Raw genomic sequence first — 24,169 nt, forward strand, 5'->3', positions numbered from 1 at the left:
AGATCAGTTCTCACAGATTTATTAGTTTAAATAAAGAATATTTATAAATATTTTATTTGTAAAATCTTGCATGGATTTTGACTGAAATATTTGTTTGCTTCATTCATATCTTAACAATTCAGTGCATATTTGATTTACTAATGTTCCAGAAGATTTTTTCAGATGTCCTGAAAAAAATAATTTCAAAATCTGCCAATTATGGACTGTTTGCACATTATTAACCTATAACCAGATTTATATCTAGAATGAAATATCTGATCTCACCCATAATGAGCGACCATTGACTGCATGGTGGAAACAAGAGATTCTGCATTTTGACCAATTAAAATTATACTGGTCCAGCGTGCCCAATTTTATCGGTAGATTAGTTCTAATGCTTGAAAAAAAAAAAACATTTGACAATTCTGTTATTTCCATGTAATAATAATGTCAGTTGGAACAAGACTGTCCTACAAGATCTGTTGAGTCAGTTTATGGCTATAAACACTGCATACAAGACCTGAGCATGACAAATGTATATTTATATAAAAACAGGGGACCAGCTTCTCTTTTAGTGAAAGCAGCAGGAGGACGGGAAGGTGAGATGTGACTACAGGTTGCAGAATAAATTCAGAACTGAGAAAATTAGCATTTCAATAGCAACACAAACACTACTATGGTGGGCACCACCCTGATACCATTGTGGCACAACCAGCTCCTTTGAGGGTATGTGCACACGTTGCGGATTCTCTGCGGATCCACAGCGTTTTTTGCAGTGCAGAAATGCTGCAGATCCGCAATTGATTTACAGTACAATGTAAATCAATGAGAAAAAAAAAATGCTGTGCACACTTTGCGGAAAATCCGCTGCGGAAACGCTGCGGTTTAAAAGAAATAGCATGTCACTTCTTTTTTGTAAATCTACAGCGTTTTTGTACCCATTCCATAATAGAAAACTGCAGGGGTAAAAAATGCAGCAAATCCGCAAGAAAAACGCAGCAAAAACGCACAAAAAACTGCAGGTGCATTTTCTGCCAAGAGATACAGAATCCGCACCAGAAATTCCTAAGCCTAATCCGCAACGTGTTCACATAGCTTTACAGTCTAATAAAGGACAATTAGGTCTACATGAATTTCCAACTTCTAGGAGATATCTTTATCTGTAAATCAATGGAGGGTTTTTGGACATCCAATTGGCAATTGAGGAGGAAGGGCAGAAATTTCAAGTAGCTACTTCCCTATAAAAGTTAGAAGTTCATGTGTCTTGTTGAATTATTCCTGAGTACATCTTTGTGGAGATAGCACCTCTCAGACTGAACCAGAAAGCAACGTTACTCAACTTTTTTGGATCAGAAACCAGCTAATCATCATCATCACCAAAATCCCAACCCGGGTAAGACTACTCTTCAATATTATATCTATTGGTTTTATTTATTGTGTTCCGGGTCTTCTTGCCAAATGACCGTTAAACAATTATTACCCCTTCTAGTAACTTTAAAACACATGAAAATTATAATTTGTCACGTTTAATGATTGTATCTAGAGAGTTTCTATATATTTAAACACCTTTGTATTACTGTAGAACTGTTTAGAATTATCCTAATTTTGACTCTGATTACAATGTCTTCATAGAAAGATTGATGGCAACCAATATGCCCACAAAAATACCTTTTGCAAGTGTTGTCAACCATCTTTCCTGAATGGGAACATCTTTCTTAATTATGGGTTTCTAAATTATGATGGAGCCCAATTATGATAAATGCCCACAGAAACCAGGAATGTTCATTGCATGAGGTTTTAATAATCATATTCCTTATATTTTCCTACGAAGTCATACAGTTTTTTTTGCAAAAAGTATCAGCTTCCAAGCAGCAATGGCCGCCTTCCATATCTTAGAGATTCTGAATATTTCTGAATGCTTCAACGTCATCAAGGAGCTGGGCCAGGGGTCATATGGACAAGTTGTACTGGTACAGGAGAGATCAACAGGTATGAACAAGGCAAATACAAAGATGGTCATTTACCTAAATTGTTTAAAATAAAAGTGGTAAATTCAAAATGTGATATTGATTTTAACGGGCCATAGATATGAGAGTTATCTGTAGGTCATTGGAAAATCTGGTTTATTCTAGTATCAGCTATAAATTTTCTTGTACATATAGAACAAAAATCATAACCCTCCCAAATTTGGTGGGGATTGATGACTATGGTATGTGTATGGGGGACAACCAAATATTAATGCCAGACAACATGTTGGGTTATAGAAACATTGTATGAAAATGAAGGTTGGAGAAAATAGGTGTTGACCTAATAAGCATTTAGACAATCGCTGTTGATCTTGATATTAAAAAGAATCAGCTGGCTCTGCCACTGATATACATACAAATGTCCATTTGTGTGGGCAACTTTACTCTTAATTCATAACAATGGCATCTAAAATATATATAGGCTGCCCTATTGATTTTCTGCCAAGAGATATCAGATGGCAAAAAGATAAAGTGGCTAAAGTTCAGTCTCCAAATAGCTTTTTTCTCATTAGAGATAAGTGGCTGCCAAACATCTAACATAAGTTTCAATGTGGTATATACGGTAAAGGTACCTTCACACTAAACGACTTTGCAACAATAACGATGGCGATCCGTGACGTTGCAGCGCCCCGGATAGCGATATCGTTGTGTTTGACACGCAGCAGCGATCAGGATCCCGCTGTGATATCGCTGGTCATTGCTGAAAGTCCAGAACTTTATTTGGTCGTCAGATCGGTGTGTATCGTCGTGTTTGACAGCAAAAGCAACCATGCCAGCAATGTTTTACAATGGTAACCAGGGTAAATATCGGGTTACTAAGCGCAGCCCTGCGCTTAGTAACCCGATATTTACCTTGGTTACCCGGGGACCGGCATCATTGGTCGCTGGAGAGCTGTCTGTGTGACAGCTCTCCAGTGACCACACAGCGACGCTGCAGCGATCGGCATCATTGTCGATATCGCTGCAGCGTTGCTTAAGGTACCGTCACATTAAGTGACGCTGCAGCGATATCGACAATGATGTTGATCACTGCAGTGTCGCTGTGTGGTCGCTGGAGAGCTGTCACACAGACAGCTCTCCAGCGACCAATGATGCTGAAGTCCCCGGGTAACCAGGGTAAACATCGGGTTACTAAGCGCGGCCCTGTGCTTAGTAACCCGATATTTACCCTGGTTACCATTGTAAAACATTGCTGGCATCGTTTCTTTTGATGTCAAACACAACGATACACGCCGATCTGACGACCAAATAAAGTTCTGGACTTTCAGCAACGACCAGCGATATCACAGCAGGATCCTGATCGCTGCTGCGTGTCAAACACAACGATACTGCTATCCAGGACGCTGCAACGTCACGGATCGCCATCGTTGCAAAGTCGTTTAGTGTGAAGGTACCTTAAGTCCGTAAAATAAATACATTTAGGATTAAACTTTATAAATCCAAAATGCCTCCAATTTAGCAAAGTCGAACTGCTTCAGACATGAGATTGAGGATTAGGAAAAGATGTTCCACCAAAAATATCCCATTGCCTGTGATGATTATTATGTGCTTGAATGTTATATTTCCATTTGAGATCTGGGAGGTTATTATAACCAGATTTTTTTTTGTTCTTTCTTTAGGAAAAGCAGTGGCTGCAAAATTAGTGAGGAAGGACAGAACTCTACTGAAATCCTTTCTGACAGTTTTGTTTTTCAATCACCTTATCTGAGCACGCTCACATTATCACTACGTATCCAGTCTTTATTGGCACAAATGACCACTTTGTATTGAGTCAAGAGTTGGCAACAGCAGGCACCTTGCATTATATCATCCGAAGTGAGGTAAGTAAAGGCGGCTCCATATGATTTCCTACAATCTAACAATGCTTAATTTATGAAACACCAAAGGCTAATGATAAACATCAGTCTGGAGAATCTAAATACCCATGCAAATTAGCGATATAATGTGTTATTTGGGAATACATCAAACTTTTCCATTGGTAGAAGGTCCATAATGTACTGTTTGATGTCACATGGCCATCACAGCAACAGTTTTATCCACTATTGAATCCACTGTCCCAACAACAGCAACATCTTCAATGTTTGGTATTTTCAATTTGGATAAAGAACTGCACAAATAAATCTAAATATCATAATACTTATCTTTTTTTCTACAGATTGGAATTCCTGAGGCTGCTGTGAAGAGGTGTGCAAGACAGATCTCTTCAGCTCTAGACTTTATGCATATTAGAGGGCTGGTACACAGAGACCTGAAGCCGGACAACGTGTTGCTCATGGACGAAGACTGTAATCAAATCAAGCTGAGTGACTTTGGTTTGACGCAACCTGTAGGATACTATGTGTCATCCATGTCACATGTTATCCCGTACATGTCTCCAGAGTTGTGTGACTTGAAAGACGGAGAATACTTACTCTTGAGCCCTACTATAGATACCTGGGCTTTTGGTGTTCTTCTCTTTGTTGCTTTGACTGGATATTTCCCCTGGTTGGAAGCAACGGTATATGACTCCATGTACCAAGTCTACATTGACTGGAGACAATGTGAAGACTGCACTCCCCCACCTCCTTGTTGGAAGATGTTGTCCAGAGAAGCCATTTGTATGTTTAACAATCTCCTCTCTCAAAGTCCCTCTTCTCGGCAGTCAGTTCTCTCCATCTTCAATTACTTTAATTTTCCCTGGAAAGTAAAGATCTTTGAGTATGGCAGCTGAGGAAGATGTGATTCGTTCTTTAAGAGATATTTGGAAAACCTCCCTTCTGAGTTCCTTCAGAAATTGTGTGCAAGTACAAGGAATTAGAACTGATGAAGGCAAAGGGTGGTCACCAAATATTCATGTCATTTAGATTAATTTTGTTCAATAATTTTGTATTTTATTAATTGATAAAAATAAAAGATTAAAACTTCTGTTTTTGGCAGCTTCTTGCTTGGCAACTGCCTTAAACTTTTCCACAATACTGTATATCCAACCATTTAAATATTAATTGGGCTATATTCCAGGGTTTCTCCTTAGCCACATTATTTGCTTTATTGATGAAAAATTTAGCATCCTTTAACAGAAGTTGTGGCTGGGGAATTGAGTTAAAAATTGTGTTATAGATAAAGATACAGATATTTTAAATCCTGTATTGAAAACATTATTAGGTTAAATATATGTTCACTGGTAACAAAAAGAGGATAGTATTAAAGTGCAAATATAGAAAAAATGAAACTTCATGTTGAGGAGAATTGTATCAATCATGATCTGACTTCTCCCCCTCATCCTTTACATTATTGTTTATTCGCTGAAATGGCCCCTAGAAAATTGTTCAACACCTTGCTTTGATTATTTATAGAGTAAGAATTTAATCTTTATTCACAGCTGTCTTCCCCTTCATTCTTACAGTGCCCAATGGATTTATTTGTGATGGTGGTACTGGATAAGATTGGTCAATGTAAAGTTCTGCACCTGAAGCATCCTGTAAGTTAAGATGGGTAATGTCTTAGAGTCAGATTTGCGCAAGTTACCAAATAGTGGAGGTTAGAACTTTTTTGCAGCAAAGTGGAAAATGTTTGACAGGAGGATGATGGATTGGATCTTACGTACAATAAGATAAATATGATGAAAATGAGGGGAGTTAGAAGAATTCTCTCTTGCATCAAGTAGGAGAACATTTTTTCATCAGGTTAAACACCCAGTGTCAGCCAGAGGAAAAAAATATTACATCTACTAAGTTGTGATATCGTGACAATACTGCAATTAATGTCTATGTTGATAGTGGCCAATCCTCAAGGATTTAGTTAGCTGATTTACTGCAGAGAGCTAACAAGGAACCTTCTGGGGCCGTCAAACAAATGGGAGAACATTAGTTCCTTGGGAGTATAGTTTTAAATATGTAAGCTGCTCCCGAAATTGATTTGCCTGCCACAGCACAGCTTCCATTATTACATAATATAACCCCAATTCCAAAACAATTGTGATGCTGCATGAAATATATGAAAATTACAACATAATATAGGACAGATCAGAATGTGATTGCTAGACTCGTTTTCCTCTCATTTGAAAAAGTGAACGCATTTTTGAGATGTCTCTACTATCATTTTCAAAAAGTTGTGCCTGTGTGATGATGGGGTGGGGGGCGGGATTATGTGTGGTAATGTGGTGGGGGGCGGGATTATGTGTGGTAATGTGGTGGGGGGGCAGGATCTGTAGTAATGTGGTGGGGCGGGATTATCTGTGGTAATGTGGTGGAGGGTGGGATTATCTGTGGTAATGTGGTGGGGGCAGGATTGTGTGGTAATTTGGTGGGGTGGTGGGGGGCAGGATTATATGTGGTAATGTGGTGGGGTGGTGGGATTATGTGTGGTGATGTGGTGGGGGCAGGATTATGTGTGGTGATGTGGTAGGGGGGTGGAGCTACTGTGCGGGGTGGGATTATCTGTGGTAATGTGGTGGGGTGGAAGGATTATGTGTGGTGATGTGGGAGGGGGCGGGATTTGTGGGGGGCAGGATTGTGTGTGGTTATGTGGTGGGGGCAGAGCTACTGTGCAGGGGGCCGGATTAGCGAGTAATCACGATGCCTCATATATATAGATTTAAGGGTGGGACAGAAGTGAAGTTACTATTCTATGCAAGTAAATTATATCAAACATTGTGTTTTTCCATTTGTGGCATGAGTTTATGCCATGGTCGTAAAGGGGTTCTCACAAAATTACTTAAACTTATGTCATAGCGATCATCCAGGCGCAAGAGGTATACCCACATGATCGCAGCCGAGAGGAAGCTCGGCATAAATGAAAGCCAAACCCCAACTGCGGTTACAATTAGGACTATTTTTTCCCTAGGACATTTATCACCATTTACCCATTTGCAAAAAGACTAAATAAAGCAACACTTGCAAAATGTGAGATATATTAATGATATAACTGTGCTATAATGTCATTTCCAAACCCCATGATTTACATTATGCCACGAATTCTGTCTCGCCATTGCAATTGCAATGTTAAGAATAGTATTAATATAACACATATATTGTAATTGTGTTTATCTAGATAGAAGAAAGTTCTAGCAGATATGAGATAGATACGAGGTCAAATACAGATAATTTCTTACTACAATATGCAGCTGAAACATTTTTCCGCATTAGCAATTATACGGTTTTTTTAATCCATGTTTTGCATAATTATTTTCTGCCATGGAAGAATAACTTCACTTCTGTAATATAAGATTAGGACAGAATATGTACTGCATTTTCTATAATTCCTAAAATGTTTTCGCTATAACTCCGGACCCGTGGACAGATCCACAGGACGTGTGTTGTCTGCCTCCTTCTCACCACACAAAGGACAAGTTTTAATCTAAAAATTGCACAAGATGTCCCATGTGTGGGGTGAGATTTGAAAAGAATGCTCAACCCCAATTCCAAAAGAGTTGGGATGGTGTGTAAAGTAAACAAGAATGCAATGATTTGGAAATCTTCGATCTCTTGTTTCATAATTTTATGAATAAAAAACAGGTCTGACAATGGAGTAATGGCCTGGATGAGAAAAAGGAGATTAGTCCTGCTTCATTGAATCCAAAAATTTATTAGAATATGCTTCTTAAGAAACGATGGCAATGGCAAAGTTCATATGGCAACAAAGTAGTTACACGTTTCAAATGCTTAAGGCATCCTTTATCAAACTGATTGATTGATATGCCATGTGAACTTTGCCATGTTTTTTTAAGATGCATTTTCTAACAATTTTGGGGATTAAAATTAGCTGGAACATTTCCTTTTTCTCAACAGTACTAAACTACTAAACATGTGACCACTAGTGTTGAGCGATACCTTCCGATATTCATAAGTATCGGATTGGATCGGCCGATATCCAAAAAAATATTGGATATCGCCGATACCTGATACCAATACAAGTCAATGGGACACAAATATCGGAAGGTATCCTGGATGGTTCCCAGGGTCTGAAGGAGAGGAAACTCCTTCAGGCCCTGGGATCTATATTCATGTAAAAAATAAAGAATAAAAATAAATAATATGGATATACTCACCCCTCCGACGGACCCTGGCTCTCACCGGTGCAAGCGTCTGCCTCCGTTCCTAAGAATGCAGTGAGTGAAGGACCTTCAATGACGTCGCAGTCACATGAGCGGTCACGCGACCAAATCACAAGACCGCGACGTCATCGCAGGTGCTACACTCACTGCATTCTTAGGAACGGAGGCTGCCGGTTGCACCGCTGAGAGCCGGGGGCCGTCAGAGGGGTGAGTATATCCATATTTATTTTTATTCTTTTTTTTTTACATGAATATGGATCCCAGGGCCTGAAGGAGAGTCTCCTCTCCTCCAGACCCTGGGAACCATACGCACCGCACACGCCTGGGAACTTATAGGAACTTCCGATTCAGATATCACAAAAATATCGGAACTCTGTATCGGAATTCCAATACAGCGAATATCGGCCGATACCCGATATTTGCAGTATCGAAATGCTCAACACTAGTGACCACACAAGTTCCATGCATCAGCAAGCCGTATGCTGCTGTGGGTGACCTGGTTCATTCTGTTTTCTTTGTTTCACTGGGAGGAGGAGACACCTGAGGCTATGGAAAGCTCCTGATCATACTAATTAGCCGCACAATAACCAGTAATCACCTAGGAGTAACATTGAGTTACATCAACGTAATTCTAGAAGCTGTAAAAATAGGTGATCTGGTCTGAGTGAAATTCATCTGGCACTGAGATTCTTCACCATAGATGGATGTTAGTTGTGGTAACAACTGTACTGGAGACCAGGTCAAATGCAGTGAAGCCACCCATACATATTGGGTAATGGTGAGCCCAATGATTTGAGATAAGAGAAAGGAGACAAGTGAGAAACAGCTAGATAGATAGAGCCAATGGGTTTTCATGAAGTTACTGCCTTGTTCATAACTGCAATATTAATATTGGGTGGACTCTTGTTCCCATAGAAGATTCATGTAAAATGGAGGTTAGTCAGGTGGTCGGGAGAGAAGACTGCTTATCCATCTCACAGTTAGGCATCACTCGCATTACTGTTTTAATACTGAAAATCCCACATACCCATTACAGGCTATGGGGCTCTTCGCATCTCCATTTTCTGCATTTATGTTGTGTCGTCTTCATTTATGATCAGTTATCCAGAAAAAAATTTGCTTATTCAATAGAAACGGTCTAACACAAAAAAATGGGTGACATGTGATAGCCATGCAATTGCTATTTAAGTGCGGTCTATTTTTAATATTTATCAGTCAAGTAGCTTTGAATTGTTTGTTGCATAAGAAAAACAGATGCGCCGATGGGAAAAAGTGACACAAGAACCAAAAATTACTAAAAAATCATATTGAGTGTTCTGATAAAAAACATGCAATTTTAGTATCTGAATGTGTTTCCAGGAAATAGTTTGTCTTTGTGCAGGCAATGTCCGCAGTGTATTACTGCAGCAGATAATAGAGTCACATTCTACAACACTTTGTCAGCATGGAATCTGATGTAGAGTCTGGATTTTTAGATCAATTCTCAAAGATTTACTAGTTTAAATGAAGAAAGAAATCATCTCAAATCAAAATTTGAAAAAAAGATATTTTATTTGTAAAATCTTGCATGGATTTTAACCCCTTCCCGACCTTTGACGCCACGTAGGCGTTATGAAAACCCGTGCCAATCCGACCCATGACGCCTATGTGGCGTCATGGAAAGATCGCATCCCTGCAGATCGGGTGAAAGGGTTAACTCCATTTTCACCCGATCTGCAGAGACAGGGGGAGTGGAACTTCAGCCCAGGGGGGGTGGCTTCACCCCTCCGTGGCTACGATCACTCTGATTGGCTGTTGAAAGTGAAACAGCCAATCAGAGCGATTTGTAATATTTCACCTATGAAAATGGTGAAATATTACAATCCAGCCATGGCCGATGCTGCAATAGCATCTGCCATGGCTGGAGACCCCGATCTTCCCCCCCCCCCACCGATCGCGCCCCCCCAGTCGTCCTTTCTGCCCCGATCTCCTGTCCGCTCCCCTCCTCCCTCCTGTCCGCTCCCCCGGTCCTCTTGTCAGCTCCCCCGGTCCTCCGATCCCCCCCCCTCGTGTTCCGATCCCACCCCCCCATACTTACCTAGCTTCGATGTCCCTCCCGGTGTCCGTCCGTTTTCTCCATGGGCGCCGCCATCTTGGAAAATGGCGGGCGCATGCGCAGTGGCCTGCCGAATCTGCCAGCCGGCAGATTCATTACAAGTACATTTTGATCGCTGTGGTAGGTTCTATCGCAGTGATCAAAATAAAAAAATAATAAATAACCCCCCCCCCCTTTATCATCCCCATAGGTAGGGACAATAATAAAATAAAGAAAATATTTTTTTTTCTTTTTCCACTAGGGTTAGGGTTAGAACTAGGGTTAGAACTAGGGGTAGGGTTAGGGTTAGGGTTACGGGTAGGGTTAGGGGTAGGGTTATGGCATGTGCACACAGTGCGGATTTGGCTGCGGATCCGCAGCGGATCGGCCGCGGATCTGCAGCGGATTGGCCGCGGATTGGCCGCGGATCCGCAGCGGATTGGCCGCTGCGAATTTGAAGCAGTTTCCATCAGGTTTACAGTACCATGTACACCTATGGAAAACCAAATCCGCTGAGCCCATGGTGAGGAAAATTCCGTGCAGAAACGCTGCGTTGTATTTTCCGCAGCATGTCAATTCTTTGTGCGGATTCCGCAGCGTTTTACACCTGTTCCTCAATAGGAATCCGCAGGTAAAATCTGCACAAAAAAACACTGGAAATCTGCTGTAAATACGAAGGTAAAACGCAGTGCCTTTTACCTGCAGATTTTTCAAAAATCGTGCGGAAAAATCTCACACGAATCCGCAACGTGGGCACATAGCCTTAGGGTTAGGGTTGGAATTAGGGCTAGGGTTTGAAATGGGGTTAAGATTAGGCTCGTGGTTAGGGTTACGGATAGGGTTAGGGGTGTGTTGGGTTTACAGTTGTGGTTAGGGTTGGGATTAGGGTTACGGTTGGGATTAGGGTTATGGCTACAGTTGGGATTAGGATTAGGGGTGTGTTGGGGTTAGTGTTGAAGATAGAATTGAGGGGTTTCCACTGTTTAGGCACATCAGGGGTCTCCAAACGCAACATGGCGCCACCATTGATTCCAGCCAATCTTGCGTTCAAAAAGTCAAATGGTGCTCCCGCCCTTCCAAGCCCCGACGTGCGCCCAAACAGAGGTTTACCCCCACATTTGGGGTACCAGCGTACTCAGGACACACTGCGCAACAACTGTTGGGGTCCAATTTCTCCTGTTACCCTTGCAAAAATAAAAAATTACTTGCTAAAACATAATTTTTGAGGAAAGAACAATTATTTTTTATTTTCACGGCTCTGCGTTGTAAACTTCTGTGAAGCACTTGGGGGTTGAACGTGCTCATCACACATCTAGATAAGTTCCTTGGGGGGTCTAGTTTCCAAAATGGGGTCACTTGTGGGGTGTTTCTACTGTTTAGGCCCATCAGGGGCTCTGCAAATGCAATGTGACGCCCACAGACCATTCCATCAAAGTCTGCATTTCAAATGTCACTACTTCCCTTCCAAGCCCCGACGTGTGCCCAAACAGTGGTTTACCCCCACATATGGGGTATCAGCGTACTCACAAACGGGGCAACAAATATTGGGGTCCAAATTCTCCTGTTACCCTTGTGAAAATAAAAAATTGCTTGCTAAAACATCTTTTTTGAGGAAAGAAAAATGATTTTTTATTTTCACGGCTCTGCGTTATAAACTTCTGTGAAGCACTTGGGGGTTCAAAGTGCTCACCACACATCTAGTTAAGTTCCCTTGGGGGTCTAGTTTCCAAAATGGAGTCACTTGTGGGGAGTTCCTACTGTTTAGGCACATCAGGGGCTCTGCAAACGCAACCTGACGCCCGCAGAGCATTCCATCAAAGTCTGCATTTCAAAACGTCACTACTTCCCTTCCGAACCCCGACGTGTGCCAAAACAGTGGTTTACCCCCACATATGGGGTATCAGCGTACTCAGTAGAAACTGGACAACAACTTTTGGGGTCCAATTTCTCCTGTTACCCTTGGGAAAATAAAAAATTGTGGGCTAAAAAATCATTTTTGAGAAAAGAAAAATTATTTTTTATTTTCATGGCTCTGCGTTATAAACTTCTGTGAAGCACTTGGGGGGTTCAAAGTGCTCACCACACATCTAGATTAGTTCCTTGGGAGGTCTAGTTTCCAAAATGGGGTCACTTGTGCGGGAGCTCCAATGTTTAGGCACACAGGGGCTCTCCAAACGCGACATGGTGTCCGCTAATGATTGGAGCTAATTTTCCATTCAAAAAGCCAAATGGCGTGCCTTCCCTTCCGAGCCCTGCCGTGCGCCCAAACAGTGGTTTACCCCCACATATGGGGTATCATCATACTCAGGACAAACTGGACAACAACATTTGGGGTCCAATTTCTCCTGTTACCCTTGGGAAAATAAAAAATTGTGGGCTAAAAAATCATTTTTGAGAAAAGAAAAATTATTTTTTATTTTCATGGCTCTGCGTTATAACCCCCAGGTGCTTCACAGAAGTTTATAAGTGCTCACTATGCATCTAGATAAGTTCCTTGGGGGGTCTAGTTTCCAAAATGGGGTCACTTGTGGAGGAGCTCCAATGTTTAGGCACACAGGGGCTTTCCAAACGCGACATGGTGTCCGCTAACGATGGAGATAATTTTTCATTCAAAAAGTCAAATGGCGCTCCTTCCCTTCCGTGCCTTACCATGTGCCGAAACAGTGGTTTACCCCCACATGTGAGGTATTGGTGTACTCAGGAGAAATTGCCCAACAAAATTTAGGATCCATTTTATCCTGTTGCCCATGTGAAAATGAAAAAATTGAGGCTAAAATAATTTTTGTGTGAAAAAAAAGTACTTTTTCATTTTTACGGATCAATTTGTGAAGCACCTGGGGGTTTAAAGTGCTCACTATGCTTCTAGATAAGTTCCTTGGGGGGTCTAGTTTCCAAAATGGGGTCACTTGTGGGGGAGCTCCAATGTTTAGGCACACGGGGGCTCTCCAAACGCGACATGGTGTCCGCTAATGATTGGAGCCAATTTTTCATTCAAAAAGTCAAATGGCGCTCCTTCCCTTCCGAGCCCTGCCGTGCGCCCAAACAGTGGTTTATCCCCACATATGAGGTATCAGCATACTCAGGACAAATTGGACAACAACTTCCGTGGTCCAGTTTCTCCTTTTACCCTTGGGAAAATAAAAAAATTGTTGCTAAAAGATCATTTTTGTGACTAAAAAGTTAAATGTTCATTTTTTACTTCCATGTTGCTTCTGCTGCTGTGAAACACCTGAAGGGTTAATAAACTTCTTGAATGTGGTTTTGCGCACCTTGAGGGGTGCAGTATTTAGAATGGTGTCACTTTGGGGTATTTTCAGCCATATAGAACCCTCAAAATGACTTCAAATGTGAGGTGGTCCCTAAAAAAAATGGTTTTGTAAATTTTGTTGTAAAAATGAGAAATCACTGGTCAAATTTTAACCCTTATAACTTCATAGCAAAAAAAAAAATTGTTTCCAAAATTGTGCTGATGTAAAGTAGACATGTGGGAAACGTTATTTATTAACTCAACAAACAGGTGCTGCGCTAGCAGGAGGAACTGTGACTAGGAATACATCTCAGTCACCTACCTCACTGTTATGAACTGATGTGTCCACTTGGGACAATGAGCTGCTGCAGACCGTCCTCTGCTATCTTGGAAGATCTGTGATTAGAACAGTGCAGCCACGTGAACGATGCACTACCATCCGGGGAGCGTCCTCCCGTAGTGCTGAAAACCCCACCAGTCTCGCCGCTGTAGTGTCCGGCAGGCAGCTACGGCCGATAGCGCCGCCGTGCAGTGGCGTGGTGAGCGGGGGGCGTGGCTTACTAGGTGACGTCACCAGTCCGTATGACGGACACTAACAGGGGCCAATCCCGACGCGTTTCGAGGGTGCCGACCCTCTTTCTCAAGGACACCTTGAGAAAGAGGGTCGGCACCCTCGAAACGCGTCGGGATTGGCCCCTGTTAGTGTCCGTCATACGGACTGGTGACGTCACCTAGTAAGCCACGCCCCCCGCTCACCACGCCACTGCACGGCGGCGCTATCGGCCGTAGCTGCCTGCCGGACACTACAGCGGCGAGACTGGTGGGGTTTTCAGCACTACGGGAGGACGCTCCCCGGATGGTAGTGCATCGTTCACGTGGCTGCACTGTTCTAATCACAGATCTTCCAAGATAGCAGAGGACGGTCTGCAGCAGCTCATTGTCCCAAGTGGACACATCAGTTCATAACAGTGAGGTAGGTGACTGAGATGTATTCCTAGTCACAGTTCCTCCTGCTAGCGCAGCACCTGTTTGTTGATTTTATTCTAATTTTAATATTGGGTGGCAGGGTTGCACACTACGTGCCAAGGTGCTTGCAGCTGAAGGTTCAGGCCAATACATAGCGCCAGTGTGTTACTTTACAGTGTTTGTTATTTATTAACTATTTTGTGTCACATAACTCTCTGGTTTAACAGAATAAAAATTCAAAATGTGAAAATTGCGAAATTTTCAAAATTTTTGCCAAATTTCCGTTTTTTTCACAAATAAACTCAGAAATTATCGACCTTAATTTACCACTAACATGAAGCCCAATATGTCAGGAAAAAACATTCTCAGAATCTTTAGGATCCGTTGAAGCGTTCCTGAGTTATTACCTCATAAAGGGACACTGGTCAGAATTGCAAAAAACGGCAAGGTCATTAAGGCCAAAATAGGCTGGGTCATGAAGGGGTTAAAGTGAAATATTTCTTAGCCTCATTCATTTATAAACAGTTCTGTGCTGATTTGATTTACTAATTTTCCAGAAGATTTTTTCAGATGTCCTGCAAAAAATATCTGCCAATTACGGACTGTGTGCACTTCATTAACTTATAACCAGATATATACAGTGGGGAAAAAAAGTATTTAGTCAGTCAGCAATAGTGCAAGTTCCACCACTTAAAAAGATGAGAGGCGTCTGTAATTTACATCATAGGTAGACCTCAACTATGGGAGACAAACTGAGAAAAAAAATCCAGAAAATCACATTGTCTGTTTTTTTATCATTTTATTTGCATTTTATGGTGGAAAATAAGTATTTGGTCAGAAACAAACAATCAAGATTTCTGGCTCTCACAGACCTGTAACTTCTTCTTTAAAAGTCTCCTCTTTCCTCCACTCATTACCTGTAGTAATGGCACCTGTATAAACTTGTTATCAGTATAAAAAGACACCTGTGCACACCCTCAAACAGTCTGACTCCAAACTCCACTATGGTGAAGACCAAAGAGCTGTCAAAGGACACCAGAAACAAAATTGTAGCCCTGCACCAGGCTGGGAAGACTGAATCTGCAATAGCCAACCAGCTTGGAGTGAAGAAATCAACAGTGGGAGCAATAATTAGAAAATGGAAGACCTACAAGACCACTGATAATCTCCCTCGATCTGGGGCTCCACGCAAAATCCCACCCCGTGGGGTCAGAATGATCACAAGAACGGTGAGCAAAAAACCCAGAACCACGCGGGGGGACCTAGTGAATGAACTGCAGAGAGCTGGGACCAATGTAACAAGGCCTACCATAAGTAACACACTACGCCACCATGGACTCAGATCCTGCAGTGCCAGACGTGTCCCACTGCTTAAGCCAGTACATGTCCGGGCCCGTCTGAAGTTTGCTAGAGAGCATTTGGATGATCCAGAGGAGTTGTGGGAGAATGTCCTATGGTCTGATGAAACCAAACTGGAACTGTTTGGTAGAAACACAACTTGTCGTGTTTGGAGGAAAAAGAATACTGAGTTGCATCTATCAAACACCATACCTACTGTAAAGCATGGTGGTGGAAACATCATGCTTTGGGGCTGTTTCTCTGCAAAGGGGCCAGGACGACTGATCCGGGTACATGAAAGAATGAATGGGGCCATGTATCGTGAGATTTTGAGTGCAAACCTCCTTCCATCAACAAGGGCATTGAAGTTGAAATATGGCTGGGTCTTTCAACATGACAATGATCCAAAGCACATCGCCAGGGCAACGAAGGAGTGGCTTCGTAAGAAGCATTTCAAGGTCCTGGAGTGGCTTAGCCAGTCTCCAGATCTCAACCCTATAGAAAACCTTTGGAGGGAGTTGAAAGTCCGTGTTGCCAAGCGAAAAGCCAAAAACATCACTGCTCTAGAGGAGATCTGCATGGAGGAATGGGCCAAAATACCAACAACAGTGTGTGGCAACCTTGTGAAGACTTACAGAAAACATTTGACCTCTGTCATTGCCAAGAAAGGATATATTACAAAGTATTGAGATGAAATTTTGTTTCTGACCAAATACTTAATTTTCCACCATAAAATGCAAATAGAATGATAAAAAAACAGACAATGTGATTTTCTGGATTTTTTTTTCTCAGTTTGTCTCCCATTGTTGAGGTCTACCTATGATGTAAATTACAGACGCCTCTCATCTTTTTAAGTGGTGGAACTTGCACTATTGCTGACTGACTAAATACTTTTGCCCCACTGTATCTAGAATGAAACATCCCATCTCAACCATAATGAGCGACCGTTGTCTGCATGGTGGAAACAAGGGATTGTGCATTTTGACCCATTAACATTTATACTCCTCTAATCACTGGTCCAGCGTGCCCGATTTTCTCGGTAGATCAGTTCTACTGCTTGAAAAAAAAAAAACAACAATTGACAATTCAGTTATTTTCATGTAATTATGTCAGTTGGGACAAGACTGTCCTACAAGATATGTTGAGTCAGTTTATGGCTATAAACACTGGATACAAGACCTGAGCATGACAAATGAATATTTACATAAAATCATGGGACCAGCTTCTCTTTTAGTGAAAGCAGCAGGAGGCCGGGAAGGCGAGATGTGACTGTAGGGGCAGAATAAAATCAGAACTGAGAAAATTAGCTTTTCAATAGCAACACAAACACTACTATGGTGGGCACCACCCTGATACCATTGTGGCACAACCAACTCCTTTAACAGTCTAATAAATAATTTATGTCCAATTTATGTCCAATTCCAATTTATGTCCAACATCAAGGAGACACAATCTGTAATTCAAAGGAAATTTTTGACATCCATTTGGCCAATGAGTAGGATGGGCAGAAATTTCAGTTAGCTACTGCCCTATGAAAGTTAGGAATAATTCAACAAGACACATGAACTTCTGAGAACATCTTTTGTGGAGCTAGCACCTCAGACCAAACCAGAAAGCAACATCACTCAACTTTTTTGTATCAGAACCCAGCTAATCTTTTTTGTATCAGAACCCAGCTAATCATTAACATCAGCAAAATCCCAACTCAGGTAAGACTACTCTTCAATATTATATCTATTGGTGCTATTTATTGTGTTAGGGGTCTTCATGCCATATGACCATGAAACAATTATTCCCCATTCTAGCAACTTTAAATGAGACAAATTATATTTTTCATATGTTTTTTAATTATGAAAAATATAAAAATCATCTCTAGATACAAACACCTTTGTATTACTGTAGAACTGTGTAGAATTATCCTAATTTTGACTCTGGGCATATTGGTTGTCATCAATCTTTCTATGAAAACATTGTAATCAAAGATACCTTTTACAAGTGTTGTCAACCATCTTTCCTGAATGGGAACATCTTTCTTAATTATTGGTTTCTAAATTATGATGGAGCCCAATTATCATAAATGTCCACACAAACCACACACATGTCCACACAAATGTTCATTACATGAGGTTTTAATAATCATATTCCTTATATTTTCCTACAGAGTCATACAGACTTTGTTTAGCAAAAAGTATCGACTTCCAGGCAGCAATGGCCACCTTCCATATCTTGGAGATTCCGAATATTTCTGAATGCTTCAACATCATCAAGGAGTTGGACCAAGGGTCATATGGACAAGTTGTACTGGCACAGGAGAGATCAACAGGTATGTGAACAAGGCAAAGAAGGTCATTTACCTAAATTGGTTAAATAAATTGGTAAATTCTATATAAAAATGTGATATTGTTTTAACTGACCATAGAGATGAGAGATTTATCTGTAGATCTTTGGAAAATCCAGTTTACTCTAGTATCATCAGCTGTACATTTCCCATACATATAGGACTAAAATCACACAAACCTCCCAAATTTGGTGGGGATTGATCAGTATGGTATGGTATGTGTATGGGGGACAACTAACTATTAATGCCAGACACCATGTTGGGTTATAGAAAGATTGTATGAAGATGAAGAGGTCAGAAAAAAATAGGTTGATATTTAAATACTAGTGGCGCTTGCTATACTTGTTTCTTGCAGCAGATACTGACATGTACCACTTGTCCGTGTCGGGTACTAAAGGGTTATATAGGTAATAATGTATCCGCGCTAGGAATAAACCCCTCTCTGTTTATGTGACTCAGTAATCCAGAAGAAAGGAATCTTTTCTTTATATTTTGAACCAGTCCTAATTGTATGTAAAAAACTGGATACTTTAATGCCAAGAGGCCTCAACAGCGAAATCGAGCTGTTTGCCTTTAATTCATGAAGGGGTTAAGTGCTTGCGGCTGTGGATAAAATTCTTTGACATCTCCATATGGATCATCCCTGAGGAAGGAGTACGTTTACTCCGAAACGCGTCGGGCTGTTTGATCCACTGCACTATCCGTAGCCAGTCACGTGTGTCAACACGTGACTGTGACGTCACGCTAGGTCCTGCACTGCCAGGATACCGAGCGGCTAACAAACCACAGCGCGCACACACTTCACGCTATTAACCGCAAGTGAAGATAGCGGGTGAGCTCTCTCACCGGCCGGGGCAGCGCTTACCACCCGCACACATCCTTGGCTATATATTGATCCGGACACTGGGACAAAGGAAAAGGACTACTATTACGGGCATAAATGAACGGAGAAACACACTGAGCCATACAAAATCTCATTGGTAGGGTGAGTGTGTACTCATATCACTAAACACCACTTCATATGTTCACTTTGCAGTGCTGATAATGTTATGAAAGTCACTCTGAAAAGAGTTTACTGAGGGTTGGCAAAAAAACAAAACAAAGGACCCTTGCTTTGTCCTGCATTTTACATACAATTAGGACTGGTTCAAAATATAAAGAAAAGATTCCTTTCTTCTGGATTACTGAGTCATATAAACAGAGAGGGGTTTATTCCTAGCGCGGATACATTACCTATATAACCTTTTAGTACCCGACACGGACAAGTGGTACGTGTCAGTATCTGGTGCAAGAAACAAGTATAGCAAGCGCCACTAGTATTTTAATATCAACTTCTTATTAAGAAATTACCACTTTAACAAGTAGGCAGCGGCTAACTACCCCTACAATATGAGGGACTTATGTCTCGATAGAAATAAAAGATTGCACACCATTAAAAAAATTCTTTAATTTAGCATATACAGAATCTCCCCAGGAAGAATTATGTGAGAACTTAGACAGAACTATAGAATCTCTGAGAAGTTTAGAACACCACCTCATTAAGGAAATGAGAGACTTGTGGGAGGTGGCCACTTTGGAAAGATATTTGTCACTCAATTGTATACCAAAAGGACTAACAGTATATAAAGCAATATCTGGGGACATTGGTGATCCTGAAACAGTCAAAGAATGGGACACCATGTTTAAAGAATTTTCAGTGCGAACGGTATTTTTTATAATTGAGAAGAGGAAACAACACCTCACCAGAACAGAACAGAACAACATTTCCAAATTATTTTAAGATATTAAACCACTAGAAGATCATCCAGAAATAGTTAAGCTATCAAAAAATATCAGGCAAAGAATTCTAGCAAAAGAAAAGGAAATTTTGGTAAGGAAACGTAATAAATTTAGTAGAGACTTGGTTTTAGATGGAGTAAATTCAACTCCAATTAAACGAGTGATGCAAGATTTCTCTAACAAGGAGACTACACAATCAAGTAGGGAAGGTCAAACTCCAAGAAGATTAAGTCAACTAGAAACACTAGATGAAATATCTGGTAGCCCCATGTCTGCTGAGAAGTTCTCGATATATCTAACCGACGACATGGAGACCAGAATAAATCAAGATGAGATTCAGGATCTAGAAATTAGTGTATATTCAGCGGACTCATGGCCTTCCACCCACGAAAGATCAGTATATACACGAATAGCATCACAAGCTTTTCAAAATAGGTTTCATAATCTGAATAATGATGATGAGGTTCCATCTACGAGTGGGGGAGCGATTCCAAACCATGATAGTACAACTAATTCTCCTAATGGAAAAATAAAATCAACAACAAAAAAAAATCACAAAGAAAACGTCGAAACCGGCCCCAAACATTCAACTGGGTGATAAAAACAGAGAAAAAAAAAACAAAAAAATAAACAAAAAAAAAAACATCCTTTTTTTCAATTGGGCCAAAAAAAATACGAAAAAGAGGATGTAGGGCTGGGAAACTTACCCAAAAAAGAGGCAACAGAACAACAATAAAAATAAAAAAACAACAATTGAGGATGACATACAGCAACAACAAAAAATTTTTAATTTAAGTAAACATGAATTAGATAAGAATGAAATATCCCTCTTAAACAAAGGCCTCAAATATGCGCCAAATACAAAATGTAATAAATTTCAGGCCTTTATTGGAATAAAATTGTTTATGCGGCAACTGGCCATCAAAAAGTATTTTCCAGAGAATAAAGCCAACCCCCCCCCCCCCCAAGTACTACTCATCAATGTATTGACTCCTATGTACACACCTCTTTAAAAGTAAAATCCAACTTCAATCCAATTCAAGAATATTCTGATTCCTTTGAGGCATTCCAACGTAATGTAATAAGAGATCAGAAAAATTCCAAATAAGGTGTATGAAATTCAAAAATTAACAAATGAGGAATGCAAGGCTATTAGAAGAATGCAAGAAAATAAACAAATAGTTATTAGGGCAGCGGACAAAGGGTGGGTATTGTTATTTTAAACTCAGATGACTATGCAAAAGAAGCTCTACGACTATTAGGAGGAGATCGACAGACATATAGTGTTCTATCCAGTGACCCAACAGATAAATATACTAAAGAATTGAAAGAATTGATAAAAAAGGGAAGAGAACAGGGAATCCTCACCAAACAGGAATTTGATTTTATGAATACAGAAAATCCGAGGATACCGTACTTCTACCTCCCAAAGATTCATAAATGTTCAAGAAATCCACCAGGGAGACCCATAATATCCGGAATAGGCTGTCTCACAGCAAATATGTCAAGATATGTGGATTGCCACCTCCAAAAAGTGGTTCCCAATCTTCCATCATATTTTAAAGATAGTACCCATATTTTGAGGATTCTTGAAAAGGTGGAATGGAAAGCACATTACATTATGGGTACATTAGACATTACCTCACTGTATACAATCATACAGCACGACAAAGGTTGTGAGGCAGTAAAATTTTTTCCAGATAGGCAAGGACTATTACCAAATGAACAAGTGACTTACTTTAGATTGTATAAAGTTCATTTTAACTCACAATTATTTTAAATATGAGGTGCACCACTACTCCCAGCAGTGGGGTACCGCTATGGGTACCAGGTTCGCACCAAGTTTTGCAAATTTATACGTAGGAAAATGGGAACATCATACTATTTATGATAAAGAACCCATTTGTGCGAACCTGGTACTCTGGCATCGGATGTTGTTTTTATATGGTCTGGGGACCCTGAGTCATTGTCCGATTTTATTATTAATTTAAATAAAAATGAGTAGTTAAATTTTATGGGCACCACCAATTCCAAATCTATCAATTTTTTTAGACTTAACTATTTTTATTGATGGTGGGAAAATTCATACTAAGACCTTCCACAAACCCACAGATGCCAACAATTATATATCACTGGAAAGCTGCCACCTTCCTAGTTGGTTGACTAATGTTCCAAGAAGCCAATTCATCCGAGCACACAGGAATTGTTCTAACATACAGGATTTTAATCAGGAAGTGGAAACTGACAACTAAATTAATTCGAAAGGGTTATTCTCAGGACCATCTACTTAGGACAAAACGAATAGTCGAAGGGCTATCAAGAACCCAATTATTACAAAATAAAGAAAGACAAAGAATCAAAAAATATCCGAAGTGGTCCCTATAATCACGCAATACAGTGCCAATACTCACTAAAGAGGATAGTAAATAAACACTGGGACATCCTAAAAGAGGATAAAATTATAGGAGAAAAAATCTCTGAACGCCCAGTGTTTATATACAGAAAAGCTAATAATTTGGCAAACAGAATAGCCCCTATTGCATGCATCCAGGATTTTATCCATGCTTCAAATGCAAACCATGTAAGCAATTAAAGTATAGGAAACAGCTATCGCTTTCGAATGGATCCAATGAATGGATTATTAAAGACCATATATCATGCAATACTAAAGGCGTTATTTACTCCATAAAATGCCCATGCAATAAATTGTATGTAGGGAGAACAAAGAGGCCCCTCTACATAGGAATAAATGAACATATGAGAAATATAAAAAAGAAATTTCAGGGCCATCCACTATCAAAACATTTTCTGTATCAACATGGAGGCTCGATAAAAGGTACTATTATTACTTGCTTAAATAGTTAATAAAAGTTGGCGGAAAGGGGATTACATCAAACAGATGTCAAGGGAAGAGAGCAGGATGATCTTTGAACTGGATACTTTAACCCCTTCACCTCCGGAGCTTTTTCCGTTTTTTCGTTTTTGTTTTTCGCTCCCCCCTTCCCAGAGCCATAACTTTTATTTTTCCATCAATATGGCCATGTGAGGGCTTATTTTTTGCGGGACGAGATGTACTCTTGAACGATATCATTGGTTTTACCATGCAGTGTAACAGAAAACTGGAAAAAAATTCCAAGTGTGATGAAATTGCAAAAAAAGTGCAATCTCACACTTGTTTTGTTTGGCTTTTTTGCTAGGTTCACCAAATGCTAAAACTGACCTGCCATTATGATTCTCCAGGTCATTACGAGTTCATAGACACCCAACATGTCTAGGTTATTTTTTATTTAAGTGGTGAAAAAAAATTCCAAAGTTTGCTAAAAAAAAACCAAAACAAATTGCGTGATTTTCCGATACCCGTAGCGTCTCCAATTTTCATGATCTGGGGTCGGGTGAGGGCTTAGTTTTTGTGTGCCGAGCTGGCATTTTTAATGATACCATTTTGGTGTAGATACGTTCTTTTGATCGCCCGTTATTGCATTTTACTGCAATGTCGCGGCGACCAAAAAACGTAATTTTGGCGTTTTGATTTTTTTTCTCGCTACGCCATTTAGCAATCAGGTTAATGCTTTGTTTTTATTGATAGATCGGGCGATTCTGAATGCGGCAATACCAAATATGTGTAGGTTTGATTTTTTTTATTATTTTATTTTAATTGGGGCGAAAGGGGGGTGATTTGAACTTTTATATTTTTTTTAATTTTTTTAATATTTTTAAACACTTTTTTCTTAATTTTGGCATGCTTCAATAGCCTCCATAGGAGGCTAGAAGCATGCACAACTCGATCGGCTCTGCTACATAGAGGTGAAATACAGATCACCTCTATGTAGCAGAAATGGTTGTGTACTTTGAGCGCCGACCACAGGGTGGCGCTCAAAGCATTCGGCCATCAACAACCATAGAGGTCTCAAGGAGACCTCTGGTTGTTATGGCGATGCACTGCTGACCCCCGATCATGTGACAGGGGTCAGCAGTGCGAGCAGTTCCGGCCGCGCGCGCTAGTTAAATGCCGCTGTCAGCGCTTGACGGCGGCATTTAACTAGTTAATGGGCGCGGGCGGATCACGATTCCACTCGCGCTCATTGCGCGCACATGTCAGCTGTACAGAACAGCTGACATGTCGCGGCTTTAAGGTGGGCTCGCCGCCGGAGCCTGCCTTAAAGCAGGGGATCTGCCAGCTGACGTACTATTCCGTCAGCTGGCAGCTGGCAGAAAGGGGTTAATGCCAAGAGGCCTCAACAGCGAAATCGAGCTGTTTGCCTTCAATTCATGAAGTGGTTAAGCGGTTGCGGCTGTGGATAAAAAGGTTAGACATCTCCATATGGATCATCCCTGAGGAAGGAGTACGTTTACTCCGAAACGCGTCGGGCTGTTTGATCCACTGCGCTAT

General features: G+C 40.7%; 1 pseudogene; it reads left to right on the forward strand.

The window, feature by feature from the left end:
• Positions 1-1,853: 1,853 nt before the first annotated feature.
• LOC143804053 (serine/threonine-protein kinase SBK1-like) lies at positions 1,854-4,716 on the forward strand (annotated as a pseudogene).
• Positions 4,717-24,169: the final 19,453 nt, after the last annotated feature.

The sequence above is a fragment of the Ranitomeya variabilis genome, chromosome 2, assembly GCF_051348905.1.
Source record: "Ranitomeya variabilis isolate aRanVar5 chromosome 2, aRanVar5.hap1, whole genome shotgun sequence".
Taxonomy (NCBI): Eukaryota; Metazoa; Chordata; class Amphibia; order Anura; family Dendrobatidae; genus Ranitomeya; species Ranitomeya variabilis.